The sequence below is a fragment of the Arachis hypogaea genome, chromosome 15, assembly GCF_003086295.3.
Source record: "Arachis hypogaea cultivar Tifrunner chromosome 15, arahy.Tifrunner.gnm2.J5K5, whole genome shotgun sequence".
NCBI classification, from domain to species: domain Eukaryota; kingdom Viridiplantae; phylum Streptophyta; class Magnoliopsida; order Fabales; family Fabaceae; genus Arachis; species Arachis hypogaea.
In genome coordinates, this window is record NC_092050.1 from 134,374,550 (window position 1) to 134,397,578 (window position 23,029).

The following is a 23,029-nucleotide window of genomic DNA, read 5'->3' on the forward strand; positions in this document are numbered from 1 at the left end:
GATTCAGAGGCTGAAAAAGGACTACAGATGCTGTTGGATTCTGACCTCCCTGCACTCAAAGTGGATTTTCTGGAGCTACAGAAGCCCAATTGACGCGCTCTTAATTGCGTTGAAAAGTAGATATCCTGGGCTTTCCAGCAATATATAATAGTCCATACTTTGCCCGAGATTTGATGGCCCAAACAGGCGTTCCAAAACTAGCACAAAAGCTGGAGTTAAACGCCCAAACTGGCACAAAAGCTGGCGTTTAACTCCAAGAAAAGTCTCTACACGAAAATGCTTCAATGCTCAACCCAAGCACACACCAAGTGGGCTCGGAAGAAGATTTCTACATTAATTACCTATTTCTGTAACCCTAGGCTACTAGTTCTCTATAAATAGGACATTTTGCTATTGTATTACACACACTGGAAACACTTGATCTTACTTTCATACACTTGATCACATTTTGGGAGGCTGGCCTCACGGCCATGCCTGACCCTTGTTCTTATGTATTCTCAACGGTGGAGTTTCTACACACCATAGATTAAGGTGTGGAGCTCTGCTGTTCTTCATGAATTAATACAAAGTACTATTGTTTTTCTATTCAACTCAAGTCTATTTCTTCTCCAAGATATTCATTCGTTCTTCAACTTGATGAATGTGATGATCCGTGACACTCATCATCATTCTCACATATGAACATGTGCCTGACAACCACCTCTGTTCTACTAGCAATGGCTTGAATGCGTATCTCTTGGGTTTCTAATCTAAGATTGGAACCTTTGTGGTATAGGCTAGAATCATTGGCGGTCATTCCTGAGATCCGGAACGTCTAAACCTTGTCTGTGGTATTCTGAGTAGGATCCGGGAAGGGATGACTGTGATGAGCTTCAAACTCGCGATTGTGGGGCGTGTGACAGACGCAAAAGGATCAATGGATCCTATTCCGACATGATCGAGAACCGACAGCTGATTAGCCGATGTTGTGACAGAGCATCAGGACCATTTTCACTGAGAGGACGGGATGTAGCCATTGACAACGGTGATGCCCAACATAAAGCTTGCCATGGAAAGGAGTATGAATGATTGGAAGAAGGCAATAGGAAAGCAGAGGTTCAAAGGGAACAAAGCATCTTCATACGCTTATCTGAAATCCACCAATGAATTACATAAGTATCTCTATCTTTATTTTATGTTTATTTTCATCATCTTAAACTCCATAACCATTTGAATCCGCCTGACTGAGATTTACAAGATGACCATAGCTTGCTTCAAGCCGACAATCTCCGTGGGATCGACCCTTACTCACGTAAGGTTTATTACTTGGACGACCCAGTGCACTTTCTGGTTAGTTGTACGGAATTGTGACAAAGTGTGATTCACGTTTGAGAGATCCAAGTCCTTTGGCGCCATTGTTGATGATCACAATTTCGTGCACCATGTTTTTGGCGCTGTTGCCGGGGATTGTTCGAGTTTGGACAACTGACGGTTCATCTTGTTGCTTAGATTAGGTATCTTTTCTTCAGAATTTTTAAGAATGAATTCTAGAGTTTCAAGGTGATGTTCTTACCATCACAAAAGCTGATTGATTCCCATCAATTTAGCTATTGAATGTAATGTCCTGCTGAAGCTTGCCAAACATGTCTAATCTTTTTAGACTGAAGCTTTAGACTAACATTGCATGATTCCTGGAATTCTCATTAAAAGTTTTGATTCTCTTTATTTTCTTTTCCATATAAGTTTCGAAAATCACAAAAAAAATTTTTAAATTATAAAAATAAAAAATATTTTATGTTTCTTGTTTGAGTCTAGTATTAATTTTTAAGTTTGGTGTCAATTGCATGTTTCTGTTCTTCTTGCATTTTTCGACTTCATGCATGTTCTTCATTGATCTTCAAGTTGTTCTTGATGATTTCATTGCTCTGATCTTTAAATTCTCTTGTTTTTTGTGTTTTGTTGTTTCTTATATGCATTCTCAATTTATTAGTGTCTCTTATATGAAAATTTTTAAGTTTGGTATCCTGCATGCATTGTTTGATTTGAGTTTCCTAAGATTAGTTGCATTTTTATTTATTCCCATCATTAAAAATTCAAAAATATTTTTAAAATTGTGTCCTTTCAAGTCAATAATACAGAGAATTGAAGATTCAGAACATTCAGCAGAGGAATCAAATAGAAAAAGCTGGGCGTTCAAAACGCCCAGTGAAGAAGGAAAACTGGCGTTTAAACGCCAGCCAGTGTACCTGACTGGGCGTTTAACACCCAAAATGGTAGAGATTTGGGCGTTAAATGCCAGAATGGGCACCATTCTGGGCGTTTAACGCCAGGATGACACTAGAGGGAAGATTTTGTTTTTAATTCACATTTTTTTCAAGTTTTCATAATTTTTCAAAATCAAATCTTTTTCAAATCATACCTTTTCAATCATATCTCTTTCAAAATCAATTTCTTTCCATTTTATATTTATTTTTTTACTATTTTCAAAAATCCTTGCTTTAATTAAAAATTTACTTCAAAATTTTCAAGTTGTTACTTGCCTATTAAGAAAGGATCAAACTTTAAATTTTAAAATCATATCTTTTAATTTCTTGATAGTCAAGTAATCAACTTTAATTTTAAAAATTTTCTTTTTCTAAATTGATTTTCAAACATATCTTTTCAATCACATCTTTTTCAAAATCAATTTTTCAATCATATCTTTTCTAATTTCAAAATCTTTTTCAAAAATCACTTTATTTCTTTCCCAATCTTAGTTTTCGAAAATCTCAATCAAATTTTCAAATTTTTTTTTAAATCTTTTAATTTATTTTCGAAAATTCTTCCCCTCTTTTCACATCCTTCTATTTAAAGGACTAAGACTCCTCATCAAGGTGCAATTTGAACTCTGTCCCTCTTGATAAGTTCGAATTCCCTCTTCTCCACCTCCTCCTTCTATTCTTCTTTTCTTCTGACACTTCAAGGAATCTCTATACTGTAACATAGAGGATTTCATACTTTCTTGTTCTCTTCTCTTTCATATGAGCAGGAACAAAGATAAAGGCATACTTGTTCAAGCTGATCCTGAACCTGAAAGGACCTTGAAGAGAAAGCTAAGAGAAGCTAAAGCACAATTCTCTCTAGAGAGCCTAACAGAGCTTTTCAAGGAAGAAGAAACCATGGCAGCCGAAAATAACAACAATGCCAACAATGCAAAGAAGGTGCTTGGTGACTTCACTGCACCTACTCTTGATTTCTATGGGAGAAGCATCTCTATCCCTGCCATTGGAGCAAACAACTTTGAGCTTAAGCCTCAATTAGTTTCTCTAATGCAACAGAATTACAAGTTTTATGGACTTCTATTGGAAGATCCTCATCAGTTCTTAGCTGAATTCTTGCAAATCTGTGACACTGTCAAGACCAATGGGGTTGACCCTGAAGTCTACAGACTTATGCTTTTTCCTTTTGCTGTAAGAGACAGAGCTAGAACATGGTTGGATTCACAACCTAAGGAAAGCCTGAACTCTTGGGAAAAGCTAGTCAATGCCTTCTTGGCAAAGTTCTTTCCACCTCAAAAATTGAGCAAGCTTAGAGTGGAAGTCCAAACCTTCAGACAGAAGGAAGGTGAATCCCTCTATGAAGCTTGGGAAAGATACAAGCAATTGATCAGAAGGTGCCCTTTTGACATGCTTTCAGAATGGAGTATCATAGGAATCTTCTATGATGGTCTGTCTGAACTATCCAAGATGTCATTGGATAGCTCTGCCGGAGGATCTCTTCATCTGAAGAAGACGCCTGCAGAAGCTCAAGAACTCATTGAAATAGTTGCAAATAACCAATTCATGTACACCTCTGAAAGGAATCCTGTGAATAATGGGACAACTCAGAAGAAAGGAGTTCTTGAGATTGATACTCTGAATGCCATACTAGCTCAGAATAAAATATTGACCCAACAAGTTAATATGATTTCTCAGAGTCTGTCTGGAATACAAGCAGCAACAGGCAGTACTAAGGAAGCTTCCTCTGAAGAAGAAGCTTATGATCCTGAGAACCTAGCAATGGAAGAGGTGAATTACATGGGAGAATCCTATGGAAACACCTATAATCCTTCATGAAGAAATCATCCAAATCTCTCATGGAAGGATCAACAGAGACCTCAACAAGGTTTCAACAACAACAATGGTGGAAGAAACAGGTTTAGCAATGGCAAGCCTTTTCCATCATCTTCTCAGCAACAGACATAGAATGCTAAGCAAAGCCACTCTGACTTAGCAACCATTGTCTCTGATCTAATCAAAACCACTCAAAGTTTCATGACTGAAACAAGGTCCTCCATTAGAAATTTGGAGGCACAATTGGGACAGCTGAGTAAGAAAATTACTGAACTCCCTCCTAGCACTCTCCCAAGCAATATAGAAGAGAATCCAAAAAGAGAGTGCAAGGCCATAACCACATCTCACATGGCCGAACATGGAGAGGAGGAAGAGGCAGTGTTTCCCACTAAGGAAGACCTCAATGGACGCCCACTGACCTCCATGGAGTTCCCTAATGAGGAACCATGGGAATCTGAGACTCAGACTGAGACCATAGAGATTCCATTCAATTTACCTTTGCCATTCATGAGCTCTGATGAGTATTCTTCCTCTGACGAGGATGAAGATGTCACTGAAGAGCAAGTTGCTAAGTACCTTAGAGCAATCATGAAGCTAAATGCCAAGTTATTTGGTAATGAGACTTGGGAGAATGAACCTCCATTGCTCATCAAAGAACTGGATGACTTGACTAGGCAGAGATTACCTCAAAAGAGACAGGACCCTGGAAAGTTCTCAATCCCTTGTACCATAGGCACCATGACCTTTGAGAAGGCTCTGTGTGACCTAGGGTCAAGCATAAACCTTATGCCTCTCTCTGTAATGGAGAAGCTAGGGATCATTGAGGTACAAGTTGTAAGAATCTCACTAGAGATGGCAGAAAATTCAAAGAAACAAGCTTATGGACTTGTAGAGGATTTCTTGGTAAAGGTTGAAAACCATTACATCCCTGCTGATTTCATAGTCCTAGAGACTGGGAAGTGTATGGATGAATCCATCATCCTTGGCAGACCCTTCCTAGCCACAGCAAAGGCTGTGATTGATGTTGACATAGGAGAATTGATCATTCAAGTGAATGAAGACTCCCTTGTGTTTTAAAGCTCAAGGATATCCCTCTGTCACCATGGAGAGGAAGCATGAAGAGCTTCTCTCAATACAGAGTCAAACAGAGCCCCCACAGTCAAACTCTAAGTTTGGTGTTGAACCCTCACATTCAAACTCTAAGTTTGGTGTTGGGAGGTTCCAACATTGCTCTGAACATCTGTGAGGCTCCATGAGAGCCACTGTCAAGCTATTGACATTAAAGAAGCGCTTGTTGGGAGGCAACCAAATCGTTACTATTCTATGATAATTTTATATTTTCTATTGTTATTTTATGTTTTCTGTAGGTTGATGATCATGTGAAGTCACAAAAATAATTGAAAAAGCAAAAACAAAGTGAAAAATAGAATGAAAAATAGAACACCCTGGAGGAGACAGTTACTGGCGTTTAAACGCCAGTAAAGGTAGCAGAATGGGCGTTAAACGCCCAGTCTGGCACCATTCTGGGCGTTTAACGCCAGAAATGGGCACCAGACTGGCGTTTAACGCCAGGAATGGGCAAGAAGCTGGCGTTAAACGCCAGAAATGGGCAGCAGCCTGGCGTTTAACGCCAGGTTTGGCAGCAAGGGGCGTTTTGCACGCCACTTGGTGCAAGGATGAGATATCCTTGACACCTCAGGATCTGTGGACCCCACAGGATCCCCACCTACCCCACCACTCTCTCTCTTCTTCACCAATTCACTAATCACCTCAATACCTCTTCCTCAAAAACCCCTCACCTATCAAATCCCACCATTATCTTCACCACTCACATCCATCCTTCACAAAACCCCCACCTACCTCACCGTTCAAATTCAAACCACTTTCCCTCCCAAACCTACCCTCTATAGCCAAACCATACACCCCCTCTCACCCCTATATAAACCCATCTTCACTCCATTTTCACACAACCTAAACACCAATTCTCCCCCTTGGCCGAAACACAAAGCACACTCCATCTCCTCTATTTCTTCTTCTTCTACTCTCTTCTTTCTTCTTTTGCTCGAGGACGAGCAACCTTCTAAGTTTGGTGTGGTAAAAGCTAAAGCTTTTTGTTTTTCCATAACCATTTATGGCACCAAAGGCCGGAGAAACCTCTAGAAAGAAGAAAGGGAAGGCAAAAGCTTCCACCTCCGAGTCATGGGAGATGGAGAGATTCCTCTCAAGGGTGCATCAAGACCACTTCTATGAAGTTGTGGCCAAGAAGAAGGTGATCCCCGAGGTCCCTTTTAAGCTCAAAAAGGGCGAATATCCGGAGATCCGACATGAGATCCGAAGAAGAGGTTGGGAAGTTCTCACCAACCCCATTCAACAAGTCGGAATCTAAATGGTTCAAGAATTCTATGCCAATGCATGGATCACCAAGAACCATGATCAAAGTGTGAACCCGGACCCTAAGAATTGGCTTACAATGGTCCGCGGGAAATACTTAGATTTTAGTCCGGAAAATGTAAGGTTGGCATTCAACTTACCCATGATGCAAGGAGATGCACACCCATACACTAGAAGGGTCAACTTTGATCAAAGGTTGGACCAAGTCCTCATGGACATATGTGAAGAGGGCGCTCAATGGAAGAGAGATTCAAGAGGGAAGCCGGTTCAACTAAGAAGGCATGACCTCAAGCCCGTGGCTAGGGGATGGTTGGAGTTCATCCAACGCTCAATCATTCCCACTAGCAACCGGTCCGAAGCTACTATAGACCGGGCTATCATGATCCATAGCATCATGATTGGAGAGGAAGTGGAAGTTCATGAGGTTATATCCCAAGAACTCTACAAGGTGGCGGACAAGTCCTCTCCTTTGGCAAGGTTAGCCTTCCCTCATCTCATTTGTCACCTTTGCAATTCGGTTGGAATTGACATAAAGGGAGACATCCTCATTGATGAGGACAAGCCCATCACTAAGAGAAGGATGGAGCAAGTGAGAGAACCTCACCAAGAGCATGAGGAAACTCATCATCATGAAATCCCTGAAATACCTCAAGGGATGCATATTCCTCCACAAAACTATTGGGAGCAAATCAACACCTCCCTAGGAGAATTAAGTTCCAACATGGGACAACTAAGGGTGGAGCACCAAGAGCATTCCATCCTCCTCCATGAAATTAGGGAAGATCAAAGAACCATGAGAGAGGAGCAACAAAGGCAAGGAAGAGACATTGAGGAGCTCAAGCACTCCATAAGATCTTCAAGAGGAAGAACAAGCCGCCATCACTAAGGTGGACCCGTTCTTTAATTTCCTTGTTCTTTATTTTTCTGTTTTTCGAAAATTGTGCTTTATGTTTATTTATGTTTGTGTCTTTATTACATGATCATTAGTGTCTAAGTGTCTATGCCTTAAAGCTATGAAAATGAATCCATCACCTTTCTTAAATGAAAAATGTTTTTAATTGAAAAAGAAAAAGAAGTACATGAATTTCAAATTTTAAAACAGTTTAATTATCTTGATGTGGTGGCAATACTATTGTTTTTCTAAATGAATGCTTGAACAGTGCATATTTTTGAATTTGATTGTTTATGAATGTTAAAATTGTTGGCTCTTGAAAGAATAAAAGGAAAAGGAGAAATGTTATCTGATGATCTAAAAAATCATAAAATTGATTATTGAAGCAAGAAAAAGCAGTGAAAAGCTTGCAGAAAAAAAAGAGAGAAAAGAAAAAGAAAGAAAAAAGAAAAGCAAGCAGAAAAAGCCAATACCCCTTTAAACCAAAAGGCAAGGGTGATAAAAAGGATCCAAGGCTTTGAGCATTAGTGGATAGGATGGCCCACAGGAATAAAATCCTGGCCTAAGCGGCTAAACCAAGCTGTCCTTAACCATGTGCTTGTGGCGTGAAGGTGTCAAGTGAAAACTTGAGACTGAGCGGTTAAAGTCGAGGTCCAAAGCAAAAAGAAGAGTGTGCTTAAGAACCCTGGATACCTCTAATTGGGGACTCTAGCAAAGCTGAGTCACAATCTGAAAAGGTTCACCCAGTTATGTGTCTGTGGCATTTATGTATCCGGTGGTAATACTGAAAAACAAAGTGCTTAGGGCCACGGCCAAGACTCATAAAGTAGCTGTGTTCAAGAATCAACATACTTAACTAGGAGAGTCAGTAACACTATCTGGATTCTGAGTTCCTATAGATGCCAATCATTCTGAACTTCAAGGGATAAAGTAAGATGCCAAAACTGTTCAGAAGCAAAAAGCTAAAAGCCCCGCTCATCTAATTAATACTGATCTTCATAGATGTTTTTGGAATTCATTGTATATTCTCTTATTTTTTATCCTATTTGATTTTCAGTTGCTTGGGGACAAGCAACAATTTAAGTTTGGTGTTGTGATGAGCGGATAATTTATACGCTTTTTGGCATTGTTTTTAGTATGTTTTTAGTATATTTTAATTAGTTTTTATTATATTTTTATTAGTTTTTAAATAAAAATCACTCTTCTGGACTTTACTATGAGTTTGTGTGTTTTTCTATGATTTCAGGTATTTTCTGGCTGAAATTGAGGGACCTGAGCAAAAATCTTATTCAGAGGCTGAAAAAGGACTGCAGATGTTGTTGGATTCTAACCTCCCTGCACTCAAAGTGAAATTTCTGGAGCTACAGAAGCCCAATTGGCACGCACTCAATTGCGTTGGAAAGTAAACATCCTGGGCTTTCCAGCAATATATAATAATCCATACTTTGCTCGAGATTTGATGGCCCAAACAGGCATTCCAAGTCAGCTCAAGAATTTTGGCGTTTAACTCCAAAACTGGCACAAAAGCTGGAGTTAAACGCACAAACTGGCACAAAAGCTGGCGTTTAACTCCAAGAAAAGTCTCTACATGAAAATGCTTCAATGCTCAGCCCAAGCACACACCAAGTGGGCCCGGAAGAAGATTTTTGCATTAATTACCTATTTCTGTAACCCTAGGCTACTAGTTCTCTATAAATAGGACCTTTTGCTATTGTATTACACACACTGGAAACACTTGATCTTACTTTCATACACTTGATCACATTTTGGGAGGCTGGCCTCACGGCCATGCCTGACCCTTGTTCTTATGTATTCTCAACGGTGGAGTTTCTACACACCATAGATTAAGGTGTGGAGCTCTGCTGTTCTTCATGAATTAATACAAAGTACTATTGTTTTTCTATTCAACTCAAGTCTATTTCTTCTCCAAGATATTCATTCATTCTTCAACTTGATGAATGTGATGATCCGTGACACTCATCATCATTCTCACCTATGAACATGTGCCTGACAACCACCTCTGTTCTACTAGCAATGGTTTGAATGCGTATCTCTTGGGTTTCTAATCTAAGATTGGAACCTTCGTGGTATAGGCTAGAATCATTGGCGGTCATTCCTGAGATCCAACGTTTAAACCTTGTCTGTGGTATTCTGAGTAGGATCTGGGAAGGAATGACTGTGACGAGCTTCAAACTCGCGATTGTGGGGCGTGTGACAGACGCAAAAGGATCAATGAATCCTATTCCGACATGATCGAGAACCGACAGCTGATTAGCCGATGTTGTGACAAAGCATCAGGACCATTTTCACTGAGAGGACGGGATGTAGCCATTGACAACGGTGATGCCCAACATAAAGCTTGCCATGGAAAGGAGTATGAATGATTGGAAGAAGGCAATAGGAAAGCAGAGGTTCAAGGGGAATAAAGCATCTTCATACGCTTATCTGAAATCCACCAATGAATTACATAAGTATCTCTATCTTTATTTTATGTTTATTTTCATCATCTTAAACTCCATAACCATTTGAATCCACCTGACTGAGATTTACAAGATGACCATAGCTTGCTTCAAGCCAACAATCTCCGTGGGATCGACCCTTACTCACGTAAGGTTTATTACTTGGACGACCCAGTGCACTTGCTGGTTAGTTGTGCGGAATTGTGACAAAGTGTGATTCACGTTTGAGAGCTCCAAGTCCTTTGGCGCCATTGTTGAAGATCACAATTTCGTGCACCACAAGCCGAGCTTGTCGAAGGCGAATTTGAACAGTATATCCACAGAGCTTCCTTGGTCAACTAGTGTTCGGTGGAGATTGGCATTGGCAAGTATTATGGTGATAACCACAGGGTCATCATGCCCGGGGATGATGCCCGCGGCGTCCTCTTGAGTAAAGGTAATAGTTGGGAGGTCGATCGACCTGTCCCCTCCTCCCACATGGTACACCTCCTTAAGGTGTCTTTTACGCGACGACTTGGAGATCCCTCCTCCTATGAATCCTCCATTGATCATGTGGATATGTCTCTCAGGGGTGTGATGGGGACATTCATCTCGTCCGATCTCTTCATCCCTTCTTTTGTTTGGTTCATCTATTTTATTAGCCTGGAACCTGTCTAGTCTTCCTTTCTGGGCTAGCTTTTCTATAACGTTCTTCAGGTCGTAACACTCGTTGGTAGGGTGTCTGTAGACTCGGTGGTATTCGCAATACTCTGTCAGACTTTCTCCTCTTTTATGCTTAATCGGATGAGGGGGCGGGATCTTCTCAGTGTTGCATATTTCTCTGTAGACATCTACAAGGGACACCCTGAGGGGGTGTAGTTATTGTATTTTCTAGGTTTTTCAGTAGGCTGGTCTTCTTTTTTCCGGGACTCTTTATCCCGAGCTGGGTAGGAGAATCCAGATTTTGAGGTTTCTCCTAGCCGAGAGTTCTCCTCCATATTAATATACTTTTCAGCCCGTTCTTGTACCTCGTTTAGAGATGTTGGGTGCTTTTTGGATATGGAGTGGCTAAAGGGTCCTTCTCGCAAGCCATTGATGAGACCCACGATGGCTGCTTCTGTTCGAAGACTTTGTATGTCCAAACATGCCTTGTTGAATCTTTCCATGTAGTTGCGGAGGCTCTTCCGATCTCCTTGCTTAATCCCTAACAGGCTTGGGGCATGTTTGGCTTTGTCTTTCAAGATGGAGAATCTAGCTAGGAACTTTTTGGCAAGGTCATCGAAGCTTGCTATTGACCTTAGCGGCAAGCTGTCGAACCACTTTATTGCCGTCTTGGTCAAAGTGGTTGGGAAAGATTTATAACGGATTGCATCTGAGGCATCCGTAAGATACATCCGACTTCTGAAATTGCTGAGATGATGGCTTGGATCAGACGTACCGTCGTACAGAGTCATGTTGGGGGCTTTGAAGTCTTTCGAGACTTTAGCTTTCATGATCTCCTTTGTGAACGGGTCTTGGTCTTTGTGGGGGCTTTCCCCGTGGCTGGATCGAGTGGTCTTAGTTTAGAGATCAGTTTCAAGCTTTAGGAGCTTGTTCTCTAGCTCTCGACGTCGTCTTGTTTCTCTACGAAGGTCTCGCTCGGCCTCCCGCTGCCGGTTGGCTTCTTGTTCCAGCTGTTTAAGGCGATGTTGTTATTCTCGGATAGCTTCCAAGATTTCCGTGTTTGGGGTTTATTTATCTTCCCTATTTTGAGGTGTATCTTTTGGTGTGGCATCCGCATTCTTATGTGGCGTTCTGTCCTCCAAGCCATAGTTGTGATCGTTGTCGAGATTGTCCTCCATGATGATGGGATGACTTCCAGGTCCCCGGCAACGGTGCCAATGTTCTGAGTGTTACCTGAAATTGAAGGTCAATCTCGGAAGAGATCTGTTATTGTGGCCAAAGCTATCGTGTCCGACTTGTTGGATCTGGTGGTGCTGCTGATCCTTGATCACCGGAGGGTGGTGGTACCTGCAAGAGACTCCGATGCTTAAGTTAGCACGTACTTTAGGTAGGTTTTTTGTGTAGAATCATAGTATGAGTTATACCTGGATTCTCCAGTGTATTTATAGTAGTGTGGAGGGACCTCCCTTTGAGATAAGTTAGTTATCTTATCTTATCTTTTGTGGGTGAGTCCCTTTATCTTTGGCCAGCCGCCTTTAGGTGAGCTGTGATCTTCTGTTTTGGGCCTACTTGGGCCCTTGTAGCAATTTGGCTAAGCTCTTTGGGAAGAGGTCGGTGTCGACCAACCTTTATAAGAGGTCGGTCATTTTTATCTTCATTCAACCCGGCTTGCCTAGCTCGACGCATGGTATGAACACTACGTGATTATAACATGCTATTTGTTGTACTTGTTATCTGTATTACTTGTAAGTTACTTGTGCTTGCCTTGTTTGATTATTTGTCCATGTAAACTGATTGGCGATGGAGGAGCGGAGGAAAGGTGATTGGTATAGGGATAAGGTTAAGCTTAAGCAGTTAAGTTGAGGATTCCGTAGAACACCTATCCCTTTTATGGCTCCTGCTTAGAGTTTAAGTTTTGTAACTGTATGATTGGAGTTCTAGGATTGCCTCTGGCATTCACAGGACCTTATTTATTATACGCGTGGCACCTTTACCATGCTGAGAACCTCCGGTTCTCACCTCATACTGTGTTGTTATTTTCAGATGCAGGTCGAGAGGCTCCTCGCTAGGCGTCTGGATTCCTGAAGCGGAGTAGTCCCTGAGACATTTTGGGTTCTCTGTTTGTATATATATGACTCATGTACTTAGCTTGCTCTCCAAGAAACTTGTTTATTTTATTCCCCATAGAGGCTACAGAAGAGTTAGCGACTTGATGATTCTGTATTTTAAGTATTCTGGGATATTTGTATATATATATATATATATATATATTCTCTGGCTAGCCTTGGCTTCGCAGGCTGAGTCAGGAGCTAGTTATACTGTATTTCTTGGCTCTCTATTCACTCTTTAGCTTACTCGTATTTATGATCTTGAGGTTTCTTCACACGCAAGTTATTTCGTCTCTGGAGTGTTGCGCTTTTTATTTTGCGATTTTGTTTTGCGCTTTTTATTTTGCGATTTTGTTTTACCCATTTTTCAAGGATCCTAGTTTATTATATTCTTTCTGCTATTATACGTATATATTTTATTTTAGAGGTCGTAGCGCCTTGCCACCTCTGTTTTACATCCTAGGTGTAAAGCTCTGTGTGGTAGGGTGTTACGGCAAGTTGTTATCTTAATAGTGACCCATATATAATGATAATGATAATGATAATGATAATAATAATAATGATACGAAGTTGGCCAGGTTTATTCTGATCATGATAGAAAACGATGATTCTAATCATGATATGATAAAATCATATAATTTTAACAAAATCGATATATGATGTGTAACTAACGTAAATAATAAAAAATTACCTTAATAATAACTAATTTACATATTATTTTTGTTTTACTAAAGATTATATATAGTATTTTTTTGTGGAACATAAACCTAGATCTGAGAATCAACTCATAATTTTAAATTTATTATTTTTTTACTACTTCATAGAATAAGAATGTATTTTTCATTTTTCATCGACGAAGTTGATCCTTTTAAGGTACAATTTATTATTTTTTATAGTATTTTTCATATACTCATTCTATCATATTATTCTTTTGATAATTTATTAATTGTTCTTACTCCAAGTTAATTTTTTCGTCTAATGTTCCAGTGTGATTGTCTTTTTTCGCAATCGTTTACAATGCATCACATCCATAAAATACCTTATCGAGTTGTATTCACTGATATTCAGGTTCTAACTACATGGATGTAAGCGTCCAAAGAAAGGGCAGTAAACTCTATTTTACCGAAGAATGGTTGGATCTATTGACATATTATGACCAACCTAATGGAATGTAGGTAATGTTAGTTTTCTTGGAAGGAGCTCGATTTTTTATTGAGGAGTTGTTTCCACGGAGCTTTGTAGGCCAAGTTCAAGTTCCATCCCCTCCATGCTTTTTACATCTACCCGAAAATTTTCGAAGTAGAGCACATAATGAGATTGAATTTCCTCAATTTAAGTTCAGTTTTGGTAAATTCGTGATAAACTCGGAGATACAATTTCAACGATTTGTAATATATTTAAATTTTTTTTATTTTAAGCTTTTTGTTATTAAGATAATTTTATAACATATTTTGATTTTTTCAGAAATTATCGGCCTTCTTTTGCATGAATGCAATGCCATTGAGGGGAATAAGGGTCAGTTTAGTTTCTCGGTGTGGCAATTTTATACCTTGCCGCATTGCATGGATAGCAGATGATGAAGCTTATTTAACAAGGGGATGGTCTGAATTTGCACGAATTCTAAGCATTCAAACTTACGATGTTGTTTCAGTTGGTTGTCGTTATGAGAATGACTCTAATCTATACATGTCTAAGGACTAGAATAGATTAAATATTATTTAAGTAATTTAATTTTAATGTTAGTATTTGATTAAATTAGTTTTAGAGAAATTTAAATTGTTGTCTCAATTTATATATTACGACTATTTTTTTTGTATATGTTATTTTTAAATGTTTTAATATAAAAATTTTTTTCTGATATTTAAGTTTATTTTCTTCTTTGGATATATGTATCACCTTTTTTTCTCTATTTGTATTTTAATTTAGTAACGTAATTATTAATAAAAGTGTACTTCAAACAAAAAAGAAAAAGAAAACTTAAAATATCACAATTTAAAGGAAAAAGATAAGGTATGTGAAAGAAAATAAAACAAAAAATTATTGTATAATTAATATATATGTATGTATAAATAAAAAAATATTTAGAATTATTTACAAAATTAATAAAAATGTATACATAAATAAAAAAACTATCATAATTTATGAAGATTATACGTGAACTCTTTTTTCTTCCCAAATGAATTTATTTTAATTATATTACAATTAGCTCATAAATAATGCATGATTATATTATTTTAAAAAATATCTTCATTATAATTATATCAAATCAATATTCAATGCATTATTAAACTAATTATAAATCATCAATATTATTTTTATTCATTCTAATTATATTAATTGATATAGTTTTAATACTCATTCATGTGCAATAATTTTATTAGTAGATAGTTGTATCCATAATAATTAGTTGTATCCACAATTTTAATAGAAGATAGTTGTATCTACAATAATTCATACTCTAATTCTCATTCATTCTAATAATAGTTCGTACATTATATAGTTCTTTTTTTTCTGCTTTAATTAGTGGATAATAATAATAAGAATAATAATAATAATCTTACTAATAATATTAAGTATAATAATAATATTGTTTAGATACACGATTAATTAGTTAACAAATGAAAGGAAAAATTATTGCACGATTGGAGAATCAAAAATAATATATATATATATATATATATATATATATATATATATATATAAAGAAAATAATTAACAAAAAAATAGTTAATGTATATGATTTAAATATTTTTATGTATAAATATATATATGTATGTATATGATGGTAATCAGTGGCTAAGAGAATATGGGGATTGAATCTTAGTTCCTCTTTGTTGAGTATTAATTGCCGCTTTTTCCAAGAAACTTTAGGAGATATTTCTGTTTTTGTCTCATAATTAGTCAAGAGACATTTTCTTTTTGTCTCGTAACCGGTTAGGAGATATTTTTCATTTTTGTCTCCTACGCAACAAAAATAGAATAGGAGTAGAAGAGAAAGAGAGAATCACATCCAGAAGTATCCTGGTTCAGCTGCTAAGTGCAATGCAGTCTACATCCAGTCTCCATCACAACTGTGACAGAATTTCACTATAATTATCAAATTACATACACCAATTCTTTCCTATGAACTACCCATTCCTATCTGGGACAAATCCAGATTCTATCCCCAAATCTGAACTTGACTTGGACACCTACCAAGCTTTCAACCGCAAAGTGCTAACCCAACTTGCAAGGGAATCCCCATAGGATCATGAAACACAACATACAGATGTACAAAGGAACTCTTAGACATCTATAATTTTTTTTTCTTTAATTTTTCTCTCTCTGCCTTTTTCCTCTCACTGGCTTTTTCTTACAAACCTCACTCTATTTGGCTTTTACCATGAGACTCAGACAGACAAAACTAAAGAAAAGAAAAAAAAAAGAAACTCATTGAAGGAGAAGAACTCTGTTAGCATAGGGTAGCTATGAGAACTCTGTGCTTTCTCTCCTTGATCTCAACCCTTGGCCGTTCACCTTTATTATAGAAGAGGAAGCTTCCAAGGTTGAAACCGGTTCAACCAAGCCAGCAACATCTTCTCCAACAAACAGCAGCAGTTCGAATAGAGAAAAGAGAGAGGCAAAACCGAAATCAAATCAACATGCATGTACATCTCTCAATCCTTTTCATCAAGTTCCTTCACTCTGAGCCCTTGATCTTGACTTTGGCTCCAAGAAAGAATTCTAACCTTTGATGAACCTCTGGTCATTGACAGCTCCTTCCTTTCCATTTTTGCTTCTTCCTCTTCCTAGCTCCGGTAGCTACCTTCTCTTTTGCAATAACAAAAATGAAAATGAGCTTTACCTACTGAGATATTCTTCTCTGACTGAGATGGATCTTTCCTATCTTTGGTATGGAAGATCTTGAAGCTCCTCTTGAAAATCTTGCCTTCAATGGCAAAGATCTAGCCACACCATGCTTCAGATCTTCCTTTTGCAAAGGCCATCATCAACCTAGCCTTTTTCTTCTTCATAGTTTCACTATTTTTCTCTGATAACTTGCTCTTCTTCTTTCCTGAGTGAAGTGACAATCGAAAGCAAGAGAGAGAGGAGAGAGAAGAGACAAGACATTCAATGTAAAATTAAATTAAATTGAAATGTGAGTTTTGGTTACCTATGTGAGCATTTAATTAAATTGCAATTTGAGTTCCAATAACCAATGCATGCATTCAATTTAATTAACATTTGAATTCCACTATCATAAGAAAGTGGGTAACCGTGGCTTGTATGGAGTCTTTCTCTCTTCCTTCAATTTTGGACCAAAGGATTTGTTGGTCTAGGAAGAAAATTATTTTGGGCTGTTCACAGATATCTTGGCCCAATTATCTTTTGCTATCCACTTAAATAATTCAGCCACATAGTTTGGAACATTTTTGCACAAGGGCTGATTATTCTCATCGCATTGGGCTTATGTGACTTTGGCCTAATAATCAAAACCTGCACATTAACAAAATCATCATACAAACAATTGGAATCAAATATTGAAATAACAATTTTCTAATTAATATTAATAATGTTTGATCATCATAATAATCCAAGTTTTCCAAACTCAACAATCTCCCCCTTGATGACAAACATTATTAAAAATGAATTGAAAAGGATTAGGATTAGAGAAACTCCCTTGAAGATTTGGCCGAATCCTCCCCCTTTCAATTGATCAAATTGCTCCCCTTTAATGTGTTCATATATCCAATGGAAGTAGTACCAGTAACATGCTTAAACAATTCCAAAACAAATTTTATATATTCAAAATATGGAACCTTAAGAAACCGAGCCATAAAAAGGCTTGTACTTGAGCAAACTCTTTTATCAATAAATGATAAAAACTCAAGTTCTGTACTTCTAATAACATGCTGCTCATAAAAAATTGCACTTTGCAAAATATGAAACAGAGCAGGACAGAGTACATTCAGAGTACATATCAACAAATGATCAAGACTTAAGGTCTAACATACTGCTCAAAGTAACATATTCAAAGCATCAAAAAATTCCTGCCAACAAAGCAACAAATCATAGCAAGCAAGAAAACACATAGCAAGCAATAAAGCATGGTGTTCAGCCACCAAAATAGAGTATCAAAAAATGGCATGAAATAATAATCAAAAGGGCTAAAAAACAGAGCATAAGAATTGGCAGTCCCAATTCTATTTTCAATTCAGCCACTTTTTTAATTTTTCTTCCCCTTTTGTCATCAAGGAGGAAACCTGCAAAATAGAAAAAAAAAAAAAAAAACAGCAATGCAATGCTGATGAGCGGATAATTTATACCCTTTTTGGCATTATTTTTACATAGTTTTTAGTATGTTTTAGTCACTTTTTATTATATTTTTATTAGTTTTTATTCAAAAATCACATTTCTGGACTTTACTATGAGTTTGTGTATTTTTCTGTGATTTCAGGTATTTTCTTGCTGAAATTGAGGGACTTGAGCAAAAATCTGATTCAAAGGCTGAAGAAGGACTGCAGATGCTGTTGGATTCTGACCTCCCTGTACTCGAAGTAGATTTTCTGGAGCTACAGAAGTTCAATTGGTACGCTCTTAATTGCGTTGGAAAGTAGACATCCTGGGCTTTCCAGCAATATATAATAGTCCATACTTTGCCCGAGATTTGATGGACCAAACTGGCGTTCAAAGTCAGCCTAAAACATTCTGGCGTAAAACGCCCAAACTGGCACCAGAATTGGAGTTAAACGCCCAAACTGGCACCAAAGCTGGCGTTTAACTCCAAGAACAGCCTAAGCACGAAAAAACTTCAATGCTCAGCCCAAGCACACACCAAGTGGGTCCCGAAAGCGGATTTTTGCACTATCTGCACTTAGTTACTCATTTTCTGTAACCCTAGGTTACTAGTTTAGTATAAAAACTACTTTTAGAGATTTATTTTATCATCTTTGGATCAAATTTAAGTCTTTTCACAATTGTACACGTTTGGAGGCTGGCCTCACGGCCATGCCTAGACCTTTTCCACTTATGTATTTTCTACACCCCATAGATTAAGGTGTGGAACTCTGCTGTTCTTCATGAATTAATGCAAGTACTATTGTTTTTCTTTCAATTCACGCCTACTTCTTCTCCAAGATATACTCTTGTACTTAATTCAGTTAAGTCAGAATGAAGGGGTGACCCGTGACAATCATCCAATCTTCGTTACTCGCTTAGCGAAGATCCGCGTGCCTGACAACCACAAGTGGTCTACATGATGTTCAACGTAGTCATTGGACGACAGCTGAAGTATATTCTCTTGGATATCTAATACATGGACCGAGTCCGTGAGATTAGTATCTTCGTGGTATAGGCTAGAATTATGGGCAGCATTCCTGGGATCCGAAAAGTCTAAACCTTGTCTGTGGTATTCCGAGTAGGATCTGGGAAGGGATGACTATAAAGAGCTTCAAACCTGCGAAAGTTGGGCGCAGTGATAGTGTGCAAAAGGATCAATGGATCTTATTCCGACGCTAGTGGGAACCGACAGATGATTAGCCGTGCGGTAGCTGTATGTGGTATTTTTCATCCGAGACGAGAAATTCGACATTTGATTAGTCGTGCAGAGATCATACCTGGTATTTTTCACTGAGAGGATCTTACAGCTTGCCATGGAAGGAGGTAACGCATGGTTGGAAGAAGGCAATAAAAAAGCAGAGGTTCGGGAGCAACAAAGCATCTCCAGACGCTTATCTGAAATTCTCACCACTGAATTACATAAGTAACTCTAACTTATTTTATGTTTTATTTATATTTTAATTATCAAAACTTCATAACCATTTGAATCCGCCTGACTAAGATTTACAAGGATGACCATAGCTTGCTTCAAGCCGACAATCTCCGTGGGATCGACCCTTACTCACGTAAGGTATTACTTGGACGACCCAGTACACTTGTTGGTTAGTTGCATCAGAGTTGTGAAAATTGTGAATCACAATTTCGTGCACCAAGTTTTTGGCGCCGTTGCCGGGAATTGTTCGAGTTTGGACAACTGACGGTTCATCTTGTTGCTTAGATTAGGTAATTTTATTTTATTTTTATTTTCAAAAAATTCAAAAAAATATATTTTATTTTATTCTTCAAAATTTTTAAGAATGAATTCTAGAGTTTCATCATGATCTGTTGAAGCCTGGCTGGCTGTTAAGCCATGTCTAAATTTTTTTTTGGACCGAGGCTTTCACTTATCATTGCAAGAGCTTTTTGATTCCCATCAATTTGCCTGTTGTATGTAATGCTCTGCTGAAGCTTCGCTGGCCATTGGCCATGTCTAATCTTTTGGACCGAAACTTTCACATAAAGCTTGGCTGGCTATTAAGCCATGTTTAAATTTTTGGACCGAAGCTCTAGACTAACATTACATGATTCTTGGAATTCCTATTAAAAATTTTGAATTTCCCTATTTTCTTTTTCAAAATAATTTTCGAAAAACCCAAAAAAAAATTAATGAAACCATAAAAACCAAAAAAATTTTTTGTGTTTCTTGTTTGAGTCTAGTGTCAAATTTCAAGTTTGGTGTCTTTTGCATCTTTTTAATTTTTCTTTAAATTTTCAAAAAATTCATGCATTGAGTTCTTCATGATCTTCAAGTTGTTCTTGATGATTTTCCTTATTTGATCTTTGCATTTTCTTGTTTTGTGTCTTTTCTTGTTTTCCATATGCATTTTAGAATTATTAGTGTCTAAAGTTTAAAAATTTTAAGTTTGGTGTCTTGCATGTTTTTCTTTTCTTAAAAATTTTTCAGAAATATATTCTTAATGTTCATCATGATCTTCAAAGTGTTCTTGGTGTTCATCTTGACATTCAAAGTGTTCTTGCATGCATTGTTAGTTTTGATCCTAAATTTTTATGTTTTGTTTCATTTTTGCTGTTTAATGGGAAAAAAAAAAGAGAAAAACAACTAAATGATATCTTTTCTTTTTCTCTCTCATCATTAAAAATTCAAAAATAAAAAATATATCTTTCCTTATCTTTCGAATTCAAAAATTCAATTTCCTTTTCATATTTTCGAATTCTTTCTTAAATTTTTTCAAAATCTTTTTCATTTTGCTTTTAATATTTTCGAAAAGTTTAAAAATTGATTTTCAAAATCTTTTTCTAATTTTTACTTCATATTTTCGAAAATCTTACTAACATTTAATGTTTTTATTCAAATTTTTTAAGTTGTTACTTGCCTATTAAGAAAGGTTCAATCTTTAAATTCTAAGAATCATATCTTTTAGTTTTTTGTTAGTCAAGTAATCAACTTTAATTTCAAAAATCAATTGTTTTAATTTCTTTTTCAAATATTTTTCAAAATAAATTTCAATCATATCTTTTCAAAATTTGATTTCAAAATATTTTCTAACTTCTTATCTTTTCAAAATTGATTTTCAAATCTTTTCCAATTAACTATTTAACTTTTTGTTTGATTTTAAATTTCTTATCTTTTTCAAAACTACCTAACTATTTCTCTCTTTAATATTCAAAAATCACTAACATCTTTTTCAAAAATCTTTTTATTTAGCTAATTGTTTTAAATTCTAATTTTAATTTATCTCTTTTAATAATTTCGAATTCTAACTAATAATTAAAATAAAAATAAAAATATTTTTCTTTTCTTTTAAACTAATATTCGAAATTCTTCTCCCTCTCATCTATTTCTATTTATTTTATTTATTTACTAACACTTTTCTTCTAAAAATTTGAACCCTCTCCCCCTCTCTGTGTTCGAATTCTTCATCTCTTCTCTCTACATCATTCTTTCATTCTTCTCTTTTTCTACTCATATAAAAGAATCTCTATACTGTGACATAGAGGATTCTTCTTCTTTCTCTGTTCTCTTCTTTTTTATATGAGCATGAACAAGGATAAGAACATTCTTGTTGAAGCTGATCCTGAACCTGAAAGGACTCTAAAGAGGAAGCTAAGAGAAGCTAAAGCACAACACTCTGGAGAGGACCTAACAGAAATTTTCGAAAAAGAAGAAGACATGGCCGAACCCAATAACAATGGTAGAGATGCAAGAAAGATGCTTGGTGACTTTATTGCACCCTCTTCTGGCTTCTGTGGAAGAAGCATCTCAATTCCTGCAATTGGAGCAAACAACTTTGAGCTTAAGCCTCAATTAGTTTCTCTAATGCAGCAGAATTGCAAGTCTCATGGACTTCCATTGGAAGATCCTCATCAGTTCTTAGTTGAATTCTTGCAAATCTGTGAAACTGTTAAGACCAATGGGGTTAATCCTGAGGTCTACAGACTTATGCTTTTTCCCTTTGCTGTAAGAGACAGAGCTAGGACATGGTTGGACTCACAACCTAAAGAAAGCCTGAACTCTTGGGAAAAGTTAGTCAATGCCTTCTTGGCTAAATTCTTTCCACCTCAAAAATTGAGTAAGCTTAGAGTGGAAGTACAAACCTTCAGACAAAAGGAAGGTGAATCCCTCTATGAAGCTTAGGAAAGATACAAGCAATTGATCAGAAGGTGTCCTTCTGGCATGCTTTCAGAATGGAGCATCATATGCATATTCTATGATGGTCTGTCTGAATTGTCCAAGATGTCATTGGACAACTCTGCTGGTGGATCTCTTCATCTGAAGAAGACGCCTGAAGAAGCCCAGGAACTCATTGAAATGGTTGCAAATAACCAGTTCATGTACACTTTTGAAAGAAATCCTGTGAATAATAGAACAACTCAGAAGAAAGGAGTTCTTGAGATTGATACTCTAAATGCCATATTGGCTCAGAACAAAATATTGACTCAGCAAGTCAATATGATTTCTCAGAGTCTGACTGGAATGCAAGATGCATCCGGCAGTACTAAAGAAGCTTCCTCTGAAGAAGAAGCCTATGACCCTGAGAATCCTGGAATGGAAGAAGTGAATTACATGGGAGAATCCTATAGAAACACTTACAATCCTTTATGGATAAATCATCCTAATCTCTCATGGAAGGATCAACAGAAGCCTCAACAAGGCTTCAATAATAATAATGGTGGGAGAAACAGGTTTGGCAATAGTAAACCTTTTCCATAATCTTCTCAGCAACAGACAGAGAATTCTAAGCAGAGCCTCTCTGACTTAGCAACCATAATCTCTGATCTATCTAAGACCACTCAAAGTTTCATGACTGAAACAAGGTCCTCCATTAGAAATTTGGAGGCACAAGTGGGTCAGCTGAGTGAAAGAGTTACTGAACTCCCTCCACGTACTCTCCCAAGCAATACAGAAGAGAATCCAAAAAGAGAGTGCAAGGCCATCAATATACCCCACACGGCCAAACCTGGAGAGGAGGAAGAGGCAGTGATTTCCAGTGAGGAAGACCTCAATGGACATCCACTAGCCACTAAGGAGTTCCCTAATGAGAAACCTAAGGAATTTGAGGTTCATACAGAGACCATTGAGATTCCACTGAACTTACTGTTGTCATTCATGAGCTCTGATGAGTATTCTTCCTCTGAAAAGGATGAAGA

The 23,029-nt window shown here is 37.3% G+C and overlaps 1 non-coding gene across 1 annotated transcript; it reads right to left on the reverse strand.

Annotated features, from left to right (window-relative positions):
• Positions 1-3,542: 3,542 nt before the first annotated feature.
• On the reverse strand, positions 3,543-3,650 carry LOC112752343 (small nucleolar RNA R71). The gene has a single exon (XR_003176783.1). It is a non-coding gene; the product is annotated as a small nucleolar RNA R71 (small nucleolar RNA).
• Between the last annotated feature and the right edge of the window lie 19,379 nt (positions 3,651-23,029).